Raw genomic sequence first — 12,703 nt, 5'->3', positions numbered from 1 at the left:
GGAATCATGGTCCATTTATGGGAACTCTCGGTGTAGGGACAGCCCAGGCAGCAGACTAGGCAAGTGTGTACATGGCCTGGTCAAGGAAGAGCAAGGAGGCTAGTGAGCAGTGAGCCAGAAAAGGCAGGAGCTGAGGTCAGAGAGGTGTTTGGCACAGATCATGAGGATCTTGTCAAGGAAGGTGAAGACAGTTGATGTTGTTCTGAGTGATGGGAAGCTCTTGGAGGTACAAACTACAAGTGTTCTAACACATGATCACATTTGCATTTTTAAAGGATGATTCGGGCTACGTATGTAGAAAATCAACCACAGAAATGAAGAAATAAAAATGGAGAGACTTGTTAGAGCTATAGCAGGGGAGAGGGTAAGAGACAGTGGCGGCTTGAACCAGGTTGGTGGCTGGGGTGGGGATGAGACCAGTGAGATCATGTCTGCTTCTGAAACATGCCAAGCTCATTCCCTCCTCCTGGACCCTCCCTGGTTGGTCCTACTAACTAGGCTGCACTGCACTCACTGTTCCACCTCATGCAGGTCTCTCTCCAATTATCATATCCTCGGAGGTCTTCCCTGAGAAAGATCACCTTTAACACAGTGCCTGGTGCCTCCTCTCTCACTCTGCTTTATTTGCTTTATTTTACTCATACTCTGTATCACACACTGTTTTTATATTTTATTGACGTATTTTTATCATCAACTTCCCCCACTAAAAGGTCAACTCCATCAGGGCAGAGGTTTTGTTGTACTCACTGCTGCATCACCAGCCTCTAGGTCAGTGTCTGCAAACAGGTATTTGTTGAATATAAACGAAGCACTTAGGTAGGTGCTGGGAAGATTTTCTTTATATGACAAAGGGTTTCGTATGCAAATATTCAGCATAAACATGACTAAAGGACAGGGAGTATTCAAACTATGTTAAGGAACAAACCATGTTAGGGAAGTTTCTACATAGGAAACCTTTTTTTTTTTTTGGAGACAAGTTCTCACTCTGTCACCCAGGCTAGAGTGCAGTGGTCCGATCATGGCTCACTGCAGCCTCCACCTCCAGGGCTCAAGTGATCCTCCTGCCTCAGCCTCCTGAGTACTGGGATTATAGGCATGCACCACCATACCCAGCTAATTTTGTTCATTTTTTATAGAGATAATGTCTCACTATGTTGCCCAGGCTGGCCTCAAACTCCTGGCCTCAAACGATACTCCCAATTTGGTGTCCCAAAGTGCTGGGATTACAGGCATGAGCTACTGGGCCCAGACTACACAGGGGAACTTCTCATTGACATACAGTCAATAGGTGAGGGGCATAGCAGCAGGTTGATGCTTATGTATGTAAGTACTCTCTTGCACCAAGGTACAGGTCTAAATAAGAAAATTTAGTTATTTTTAATAAAAGTGCCTGGCTCACCATTTAAAAAATAGAACTTTCGGGGGGTGTAATTCCTGTTTAAAAAAAAAAAAGATAGCATGTATTCATAATACAGACCTTTACACAAGCATATGCATTGAACAAATACATGTTGTCTTATTATTTTTGAATGCAGTCTTTTCCCCCTATTTCCTTTTCTTTAGTCAGCCCTAGCCCCATTTCTTCCCACCATAACACCTTGAATATGGAGTATACTTTTCTCTTTTTTATGTAATTCTGTATAGAATATATACCTATACACATACCCAGGGGGAATGCTGTTCATTGCTTTACAATGTGGGATCATTTATACACCTTTTCTCTCCTCATCTCAACACCACCTCATAGAAACTCCTCCAAGCTATCTGGCATACTCTGATTTTCCATGTTCATTGGTTACATACTATTCCATGGCGTGGACATGTAATAATGTGTTCAGCTATTCCCTCTTGGAAGGCAACCCTCTGTTTCCTGGCTTTTGCTCCTTTGAACTATGCCATAACACCCATCTTTGAAATGTAGTTTCAGAGCAGGAGGTGAAGCTGGATGCTCTTTCATTCAATCCCACAGTTTTACAGTTAAGATGAAAAAGGATCAGAAAAGTAAAAGAACATGCCCAAGGTCACACAGCTATTGGCTTGGTGCTTTGTAAAAATTTGAATAGCTATTATTTCACACGCTCTTCACAAGCAGGGCAAGTATTATCATGTCAACCTTAAAAGTGGAGAAACTGAAGTCAAAGAGACCAATTGCTTTGATTTTATTGCCAGTGAGGGCTAAAGCTAGGGCTTAAAGCCAGGACTTCTGATTCCTGATCCCCAGTAGCTTCTTCCACTCCTACGTTGATGGAAACCATTAACTCAAAACTTCTACAGGGCAGCCTTCTGTTAATATATTCTAGACATCAACTATATACCAAGCCTGAAAAAAAAAAAGTTTCGTTAAAAGAATGATAGTGTGGATTTGCCCATAATTCACAGCGTACTTTCCTTACCTATTAGAATAAATGATAGTCGAGGTTGTTAAAAACTGTCTTTGAAATCAAACAGATTTAATTGTGAGTGCTGGCTCTGTCACTAACTCTGCAACCTTCAGCGGATTATCCAGCATCCCTAAAACCCAGTTTCCTCATCTATAACCAAGGATATAATTGCACTGCACCTACCTTCTCAGGTATTGTTAGGATTAGATGCCACAGGTGTAAGAGCAGATAGGACAGTGCCTGGCACATAGTAAGCTCTTGATAAAGATTAGCTATCATTTTGGATGCTGTAATTCTTAGGTCTCACCCAACTGAACCAGTAGATATCTTTGATATCTTTCCTTCTTCACTCTTGTCTAGGACAGGGAAAGTCTTTCTTATCTACAGGTCCAGGGCAGCTCGATATCCTTGCTGGTTACTTTGTTATTTCTTCGTAAGTGTAGGGTTAGAGCGGGGAAGACCTTGAAACAGTTGTCTCTTTTAGCATTGTACATTGGCTAAAGTGGAGGGGAATCTGTCCCCGAAAACGGCAGAATGGGAATATTCTGACCCTTCTGAGCACGCCTGACTGACTGTGTGAGCCATGGAGAATGCAGACATTTTTCAGCAACAGAACATAACTGTCAATGGATGTGTTACAGCTATTTTAGTGCCTTCTCCCCTCCTGGAGAAAAGCCATTTTCAAGCCCGTTGCTTGCAATGCATCTAGTGATGAAATACAGATAACAAATTGTGCATTTGTTTGGCTTCATGCTTATTACACCCCCGGTTCTGGAAAGCATTGCACTTAGCCCCTTAATAATCCCTCTCCTGGGATCAATTACTAGGATTTATCTGGTTCCTCGAGCATAAAAGTGTTTTATTGCTTTTACTTTTGCTCCAAGTGAAGTGTGAGTGGGTAGGCCAGGTTTAAAGGGACTGTCCCAGGCAAGAATGTGAAGCTGCGATCATTGGCCCTGCTTTTACTGTCTACCGGGTCCTCATGACCAGGAAAGGGGGGAATATTTGGAAACGCCTTCCCTGGGGAGGCATCAGGTCCAGATGTCCTCATCTCTAGCTACTTGCATGTACATAGAAGGTAGGTCTGCAGGTGCCTAACAAGGTGGGTGCTGCTCCAGGGGAGAGGCTGGAAAGCAGAACCAAGTTACCATCTCAGACCAAATCGTTTTTCCTCTAGAGTTTCACTGTAATCCAAACCAGTTGAACATTTGAGAAGTGGGTACCATGAAAAGGGGTAATGGAATTAGCTTTCATGTTTTTCCAGGACTCTAAACCATATTTCCTGTCACAACTGTACATTATTAATACAAGGCATCTGTTAGCGCAGAACTGCCTGAAAATGTGCACCCAAAAACCTTACATCTGGTTTCAATAATTTTTTTCTGACATTTGTAGTTGGTGGTGGTGGGGAGTGGGGGGAGGATGGGAAAAAAGGGGGAATTAAAGCAAGATGTTGCCTTTAACCCATCAGAAGCTCCTGTTGGAGCCGAAAGCTGGCGTTCTTAACGTGGTTTCTGCATTAGGTAATATAATTATATTAATTTAGCAGCAAATAGCAAGACTCCAGGCCTGGTGGGTGTGGGTGCCCGCTCGCTTTTATCCTGCCTTCTCTGGCTGCAGCAATTAGCTTCCTCTTGAGAAGGGGATTAGGAGGACCACCCCCCAGCGGCGGGGGTTGGGGGGCTCTCTCAGAGCTGTCAGGTGTCATTCGGCTTACCCAGTCCCCCCACCACTCCCCGCCCCTGCAATTAACTCGCTCTCCTGCTTTGCCAGCCCCTCACCCGCGCAGAGACAAAGAGGCCTGTTCCCGAGGTGTCCGACCTCCTGCCCCCTCGGCGGGCCCCGCCCGGGTTCCTCCAGCAGGAATCGCCCCAGGCGCTGGGAGCCAGAGCAGGCCGGCTCTGACACCCGCCCCAGACTTTCCACGATCAGGTTTCAGCTCGACTAACGAGGGGGAAAGAAAGAACGCGCGACTTCCGCGGGCCAGAGCTGCGCCGGGGCCCGGGGGAAATGCAGGCCTGGCCTGGGTGGGAGGCGATGCGAAGAGGCTCCGGGCTCGGCCAGTGTCTGCCCCGGGACTGGGCCCTGGGACTGGGCGGGGCACAGGCGTCCCAGGAGGGGGCGCCCTAACTCGACGCGTACGGGCCACCTGTGCCTCCCACGCCTGCGCTGCCACCCGCCCTGCTCCGCCGTCGCCTCCTCAAAAGTGCCCCGGGTCCTCCGAGGCGGCGTCGTCCGAGATGCTCTGCAGAAGGAACGTCGGCTAAAGCCGGTCCTTGGGTACCCCCTGCCTCAGGAGGGGCAGAGCCCGGTTTGTCTTAAGTAGAACACTTGCCAAAAGGGGCTCTTTGGGATTTCGGACTTTTTTTTCCCCAAGCAACAGACGTACCTTTCTAGACTCACCAACTTAGAAACACAGGTTTTCTGTTTGTTTCATTAATAGACCTTCAAAGACCATCATGTCCCACAGCCTCCTCCTTTGACAGATGAGGGAACTGAAAATCGGAAAGATTTTGCCTTTTGCTCAAGGTCACACAGCTCAAGTTCACTGTGCGACTGGGACTAGAGGGTCCGAATATTCTGCAGCTATGATATGAAAAAAATAAGTTTGGCTGGAGGGTGGAGGGCATCCAGGTCTGTCCTGGCCAGCCGGCGGAGAGGCTCAGCCCAGGGTTCAGATTTTCCTGGAGCCAGTCCACCAGCGGTCAGGCCACATGTGAGTAATAAAGAATTGAGTGTTGTGTACTTTAGGCTGGTCTCCCTCTTCCTGGCCCCCTTTCCCGGCCTTAACTTCCTTTTGGAGTCCCTACTGACTTCTGGGTGTCCACCATGGGCCCTGTTGGAAAAATTTCAGCTCCATCCCAGAATAAAAGGAATGAAAACCTGGGGAAAGGAGCCAAGGAGGAAAAGCCACAAATACGCATCTGGCCGCGGCAGAGGGAGCAGATCCAAGAGTCTGCAGAGATGCACCGTGACTGCTGTTTGCAAAGTTTCAGCTGCCAGACACTGGGCTGCCCTCCTGGGTCCCTCTCCTGAGAAATCAGAGCAGTAGAGAGAAGACACATGTTCCCCACCAAATTTTTCCTGCTGCCAAGTCCTTCAAGTTTCTGCAGACCATGGGGAAGAGCAAGAACTGTGGAGTCAGACAAGAGGTAGCTGGAATTCCAACTCCCCAACCCATTAGATGGGGCCTTGAGTAAGTGACTCGACCTCTCTAAGCCTCAGTTTCTTTGCCTGTCACATGAGGGGAACAATAGGACCATTATGAGGACTTATATAATGTGTACTATATAAAGCACTTTACACAGTTCTTGTACCCAGGGCTACATTGTAACTTTTGTGGATTTTAGGCATTTTGGCCTTTGTGGCCCTGAGCCCTTCATCAAAAACAAAAATTAAAAAATACAAAAATATTTTATGGCTGCATTTGTATAAAGATGAACATAGTAATATTATGTAGTAAAGCATTTTTTTTTTTTTTTTTTGAAATGGAGTCTTGTTCTGTGGCCCAGGCTGGAGTACAGTGGCACGATCTTGGCTCACTGAAACCTCTGCCCACTGGGTTCAAGCGATTCTCCTGCCTCAGCCTCCTGAGAAGCTGGGATTACAGGCACTTGCCACCATGCCTGGCTAATTTTTGTATTTTTAGTGGAGACGGGGTTTCACCATGTTGGCCTGGCTGCTCTCAAACTCCTGGCCTCAAGTGATCTACCCGCCTTGGCTTCCCAAAGTGCTGGGATTACAGGCTTGAGCCAGCGTGCCCAGCCAGTACTAAAGCATTTTTTAATCTAAAAGTATTATATATTGTTTTGTTTCTACAAAGAAATTACAACATTTCCGTGGGCCCCCAAAAGCCCTGTGGGCCCTCGACACTGTGCCTAATGGATGTCAGCCTGCTTGTCTCCCAGCTCAGGATCTGCTTTTAGGGTAGCCCAAACAAAGACATAGGGGCATGTCTATGGTGTGTGAGGAGCCACAGCAAAGAGGCAAACGAGAAGAGTGTAATGAGTGAAGGTGGGGGGAAATTGGAGAGAAATAATTTTCACAAACTCAGCCTCCCCACAATCCTCTGGCCATCACATGGGGCTGCTGTTGTAGCCTTCCCTGCAGGGTCTGTCAGGACTGTGCTTCCTGTACATTAGGTCTGCCCTCAGCACTACTGGCCTTCTATCTCCACTCCCTCTGCTCATACCCAGGCAGGTGGGTAGTGTAAAGTCCACCTTCCCCTATAGGCCCCTCTCAGTAGTTCCTCTTCACAGACAGGCATCTGTCCTGCCAGGATTCTAGTCCCTCTTGTCAAGGGGAGATCCCAGGCTTTGGGGCAACACTGCCCTAGCCTCCCGAGGCCCACATGTGGAATATCTGGCCATGCCCTCCCACCCACTTTTCTTCTCAGGGCAGGCCCACCTCTGGGGTACTTTTCAATTGCAGAGAGCCTCAGAAAGAGAGTGGACATGAGAGAAAAAGGCGCTATCCTACATGATATTAGCTTTTCTTCCATCTGAAGTCACAAGGCTGGGTCATGCAGTCAGTCCCTGGGGGCACATAGCTCTTAGGATTCGCTTCCAGCTACCAGGCAACTGGCAGAGACTAAACAGCTTATGTTTCTAAAGAGGGAGTGACTGGTGTTTATCAAAGACTGATGTGTGGGCTCCAGCGGCCTCTCCAGACGGTGGCTGAGGCCTGTCCTGAGCTCTGGGAAAGCAGGAAGTCCCCGGCTGGGCTGAGACTTGCTGGCTTTGCAGGAGCACTGGCAGGATCTGAGGAAAGCATTCCTCACAAATGTCTCCTTCAGAGGCTGGTGGATTCCTTAACAGCTAATTAGTGAGAAGTCACTACCATGATGGGAGCTGACCTAGGCCTTCCTCCACCTCCTCCTCGGGGTCGAGACCCCAGGAGAGACCAGCAATGCTTTACTATGGCCGTATTTCCTCCCCGACATCAATGCTTTCTTTAGGAATCATCTCTCCAGTTTCAGCCTTTTCTCAGAAACCAGCTTTTCTCTGACAAGTTTGCAGCTCAAAAGGAACTGGCTCCTCTTACTGTTGAAATCGGGCACATCTGGAAGCAGTAAACTTTTCAGCAGGCTGAGGGGGAAGAAAAGATGTCTTGTAGGGGACAGATTTACCTCTGGGACTAATTATTCTTTGTATTTCACCCGTCACATTTACCATCTTCATCAGAGCAAAGAGACAATAAGTGATCTCATTAAATCCCAGAAAGATGCTTCTCCCCTTCAAGGAGAATCTCCTCTCAACACCCTGTCCTCTGACAAGGGCCATGTCACTGAGGTTGACACCGGGGCCTGGGAATCAGGGATGGGTGGGGCAGAGGTGCTTCCAAATGCTTTTCCTCGTTTGAATATAGTGTCTGTGTTTTCTATTGCTGGAAATATCCTTATGGGTCTGAAATCAAAGTCTTCTCTGGCCAGATTTTCCCCAGACGTAGGCTCCCTTTGGAAAGATAGAAATGAGAGGGGATTGGTTGTGGGGTTAAAAAAATCATTTTGGGGGAATTCTGAACCAGCTCTTCTCCTCCCTTCTTCCTATCAAAAACTCATCCTGTGGCCGGTTGCACTGGCTCACACCTGTAATCCCAGCACTTTCGGAGGCTAAGGCAGGAGGATTGCTTGAGCTCAGGATTTCAAGACTAGCCTGGGCAACATGGTTAAACCCAGTCTCTCCAAAAAATACAAAAATTAGCCAGGCATGGTGGCACATGCCTGTAGTCTGAGCTACTTGGGAGGCTGAAGGGGGAAGATTGCTTGAGCCTGGGAGGTTGAGGCTGCAGTGAACTGAGATTGTGTCACTGCACTCCAGACTGGGTGACAGAGTGAGACCCTGTCTCAAAAACAAACAAATGAAACATCCTGGTAAAAAGATCAGAGAAGACACTGAGTCAGATTATTCCAGAGCTGGGTGACAGTTGTGTGAAACCCCTATTAACCCCAGTGAGTGAGGCACCAAGTTCAAGAGGCTGAAGGTGAGGCCCAGAGTCAGCAAATGAGACATGGGGTTTTATTAGCAGCTTCCATACAGGGGAGCATCAGGATGGACAACATAATTGGGTGGCCTAGTGGCAGTGGGCTGGGCAGGAAAACTGCAATGGCCTCCAAATCTCATGCAGTTTGTATAGCATTTTCACTTAACACCCTCCCCCTAACAACTGTCACCCAGCAGACTTCATTTTGTCCCAAAATTCAGGGCCTCAATCCCCTGTACCACCGGTGTTCCACAGGATGGGCTGGGGACTCAGATGTTCTGCCTAGACAAAGAATTAATCTCCTGGTTGGCTACTCCCAGATTCCCTAGCTCAGAACACACATTCTGGTGCATCTGCCACACAGGGTCATTCCGAGGGTTTGCTAAACTTAATGCTGACAGGTGCGTTTACCCTACAATGACCCTCCACAAAGCCATCACTGTGATACCAGGGTTCAGGAGTTGTCACTTCCTTTCCCAACCACATAAATGAGCAGCTCAGACAGGGCCCCAGCATCCAATTGATTGTCTTCCCAATCCACATCTTTTTAACCCTTCAAACAGATACCACTCAAGTCAAGGGGATGAGTGTAGGATAAGATGTTCTCTCCCTCTGCACTCTTGTCAGATGTTGGCCTGAGGTGGCCCAGGAGGATCACAACCCCATCTTCTGAAGGGTGCCTGGTGTCTTTCAGGTCTTCCTTACTTAAAATGTGCTTGACAAAATTAGCATTAGTTGAAAGCTCCTTCAAAAGTACACAGTCTCCTCACCCTTTCCTGCCCCGCATCCCAGGCATTTTTAACAAGACCTCCAGGTGATTTGTATGAATGCTGTAGAATGAGAAGTTGTGTTCCAGATCAGTAGTTCTCAGTAATTGGCTTGGCTCAGAATCACCAGCAAGGGTTGTTAAAATGTTGACTGCAGGACCCTACCCCAGAGTTTCTGATTCCAAAGGTCTGGCATGGCTGAGAATGTACATTTTTAATAAGTTCCCATGTGGTGCAGGTTGTGCTGATCCAGGGACAACGCCAACGTGGTTCCCAAGCCTAATTGCATAACACTTAAGGAATTGTGTTTAAAAATACAGATTCCTGGGCTTTACTTAAGAAATTCAGATTCAGAGGTCTTATAATCTAATAACAGGGTTGTTACAACAAAGTACATTTGTATAGCACTTTACAGTTTACAAAATGCTTTTGTCAGAGGCTTTTGAACCAGAGCAACTCCATCTTGAATAGGAGCTGGGTAAAATGAGGCTGAGATCTACTTGGCTGCCTTCCCAGAGAGTTAAGGCATTCTAAGTCACAGGATGAGATAGGAGGTCAGCACAAGATATAGGTCATAGAGACTTTGTTGATAAAACAGGCTGCAGTAAAGAAGCCAGTTAAAACCCACCAAAACCAAGATGGTGACAAGAGTGACCTTTGGTTGTCCTCACTGCTACACTCCCGCCAGTGCCATGACATTTTACAAATGCCATGGCAATGTCAGGAAGTTACCCTATATGGTCTAAAAAGGGGAGGCATGACTAATTCACCCCTTGTTTATCATATAATCAAGAAATAACCATAAAATGTGCAACCAGCAGCCCTAAGGGCTGCTCTGCCTGTGGAGTAGCCACTCTTTTATTCCTTTACTTTACTAATAAACTTGCTTTCACTTTGCTCTATGGACTTACCTCAAATTCTTTCTTGCACGAGTTCCAAGAACCGTCTCTTGGGGTCTGGATCAGGACCCCTTTCCAGTGATGAAATGAGAGAGTTCCCTGGCCTCTTTGTAGGATGCACAACAGGGGTGTGGCTCATTTATTTACCGCCCCCCCACAACAAACACACAAATCCCTTAAGGTAGCGGGAGCATGCAGGTGAGCAGGTGCAGGAGCTGGGGTGAGTGCTTTTGGGCTCCAGCCCCACAGCAGTGTCTAGGGGTGTTACAATACTCTTTTAACCCTGCCATATGGGGATGGCTTTACTGTTAAACAGCTGAGTGAAGAGTCAGTATGAGAGCCTTTTTGGGTTCCTGCATCCAGTGCATCCCGAATTCTTGTCCAGTATCCAGGAAGAATCAGGTCACACAGACTTGAAGGATGGTGAATGCAGGGATTTTATTGAGTGATGGAGGTAGTACTCAGTGGGACGGGGAGCTGGGGAGGGGATGGAGTGGGAAGATGATCTTCCCCTGGAGTTCAGGCATCCTGCAGCCAGTCTCCTCTGCAACTGCTCCCAGCTGAGCTCTTGACCTTCAGACGCTTTGTCTGTTCTCCCTTTCTCTGCCATGCTGCTCTGCCGCTCTTCTGCTTGTGGAGCCTGGCGTTTGAGGTTTTTATGGGTACAGAATCGGGGTATGGTGGGCCATGGTGGTTTTGGCAAACACTTGGGCAGGAAAACAAGGATAACTGTTCTCATTTAGGGCCGTGGTTTCCAGGCTTGAGGGTGGGGCCTCTGCTGGGGAACCACTCTCTTCTACCCAGTATTTCCCTGCCTCCTGTCTGTATCAGTAACACTTTTATAAGCAATATTCCATTTACTCTTTGGAGTGAAGAATCTTCTTACAAACAAGGAGGAAGCGCAGGCTCTGAGAGGTTAAGCAATTTATCTAATATTTCTTAGTGAGTAAGCCAAGATTTGAACCCAAGAATTCCAAAGCCACAACCTAAACTTTTCCATCTCATCATAGCCTGTTACAAAATCATTGTAAAGATTGAGGCCATTTCAAGTATTTTTAGTTTCGTGATCACATTTGAGTTAACTGTTCACAGGGTTTTTCAGAGGCAGTTTTATGGTTTTGTGGAACCTGGTTAATGAACAGATAAGACTGTTTTGTACGGAGCAACATCTATTCCCATGCTGGTAATATCCTTGGGTACTTAGAAGCATGCCAAATAGATTGAACGTGCCTTCTCTGGTCTTAACTACCCTTCCAATTCTCCTTTTTTTAAAACAGTTAAAAAAAAATAAAAATAAAAAGACCCAACCCTTTCTTCAAAGGTCAAACTGATCAAGTTTTGATTTAGCTGAGCCTGAATCAATGAGTTTACTGAGTGTACAGACTCCCAGTCCACATCACTGCCATAATGCCCAACTAAGCTTTTTCAGTCAAAGAAAAGGCATCTGCTTGCATTGTAAGTACTAGTTGTTGATGACCAAAAAAAAAAACCATTGTATGCCTTAGGCCATATCTATGAAAAAAAAAAAATCTTCCCAGAATCTGTCCTCAGATCCTTTTTAAATGCAAGTTGAGACGAGAGGTTTCCAAGCTGGCTGGGACAGAGAACAATGCCCTGGAGCTGTGGGTGTGGGAGTGGGTGCGGCTTGTCATCTGGCAGCTTTTGAAGAGTTGTCAAAAAAAGGCCATTTTGAAATAAGTGCTCCAGTTACCTACAAGAGGGCAGCGCCTAGGTCAGAAATGTCCAGAGGTCTCCTTGAAAAAAGAAAAGGGGAGAAAACAACCTTCCTAGCTGGGAAGCAGAGCTGATATTCTCCCATTGCACGAACCCCTTTCCGAGAGGTGTTTCTGGGAGCACTGAGATCAAATTACAAAACCATTTTCTGCCTCACATTACTCAGTTTTTTTCTTTCTTTCTTTCTTTCTTTCTTTTTTGAAATAGGGTCTCACTCTGTCACCTAGGCTGGAGTGCAGTGGCGTGATCTTGGCTCACCGCAGCCTCCATCTCCAGGGCTCAAGCGATCCTCCCACCTCAGCCTCCCGAGTAGCTGGGACCATAGGCACATGCCATTATGCCTGGCTACTTTTTGTATTTTTGGTAGAGATGGGGTTTTACCGTGTCGGCGAGGCTAGTCTTGAACTCCGGGGCTCAAGTGATCCACCTGCCTCGGCCTCCCAAAGTGCTGGGATTACGGGCGTGAGCCACCATGCCTGGCCTTAGTTGGGGTTTTAAGTGGCAAAACTTTCTTCTTTCAAAGTCCAGTGCTCCATTGATTTTCCCCTTTCCTCCCTGTCTGGCAGGAATGGCAGTGAGGAAGTCAAGGTGCTACAGAAGAGTGAGTCGAGGGTGCCTGTATCTTAGATCACATGCCATAACCAGGAAATATTTTTAGAAATCCAGAAAAAAAAAAAATCTCCTGGGCGAATGGTGTCGATTTTGTGCTGTTTGGGGAAAGTGGCTCATCAGAGTAAATGCCTCTTTCTCTGATGCCTTAAGTATCCTCCCTGCCTCAGATGAGCAGGTTATTAAGGTAATGTTACCCTTTATTGTTGAAAAGCAGTGTAAATAGACACCCAGACTACAGAGATTACCTGCTTTCAAACTGCAGAAATGAGACACTTTCTCTTACAATTTCCCTTTCCACCAAATAGCATACCCTATTTACCTGGGGGAA

The 12,703-nt window shown here is 46.9% G+C and overlaps 1 protein-coding gene across 2 annotated transcripts in view; it reads right to left on the bottom strand.

Moving 5' to 3' along the window:
• LOC126948846 (cuticle collagen 2-like) overlaps window positions 1-12,703 on the bottom strand; it is a 940,772-nt gene that overhangs the window by 57,716 nt on the left and 870,353 nt on the right. The window lies entirely within an intron of this gene.

The sequence above is a fragment of the Macaca thibetana genome, chromosome 1 (genome assembly GCF_024542745.1).
Source record: "Macaca thibetana thibetana isolate TM-01 chromosome 1, ASM2454274v1, whole genome shotgun sequence".
Taxonomy (NCBI): domain Eukaryota; kingdom Metazoa; phylum Chordata; class Mammalia; order Primates; family Cercopithecidae; genus Macaca; species Macaca thibetana.
This window is presented reverse-complemented; position numbering and strand designations above follow the sequence as displayed.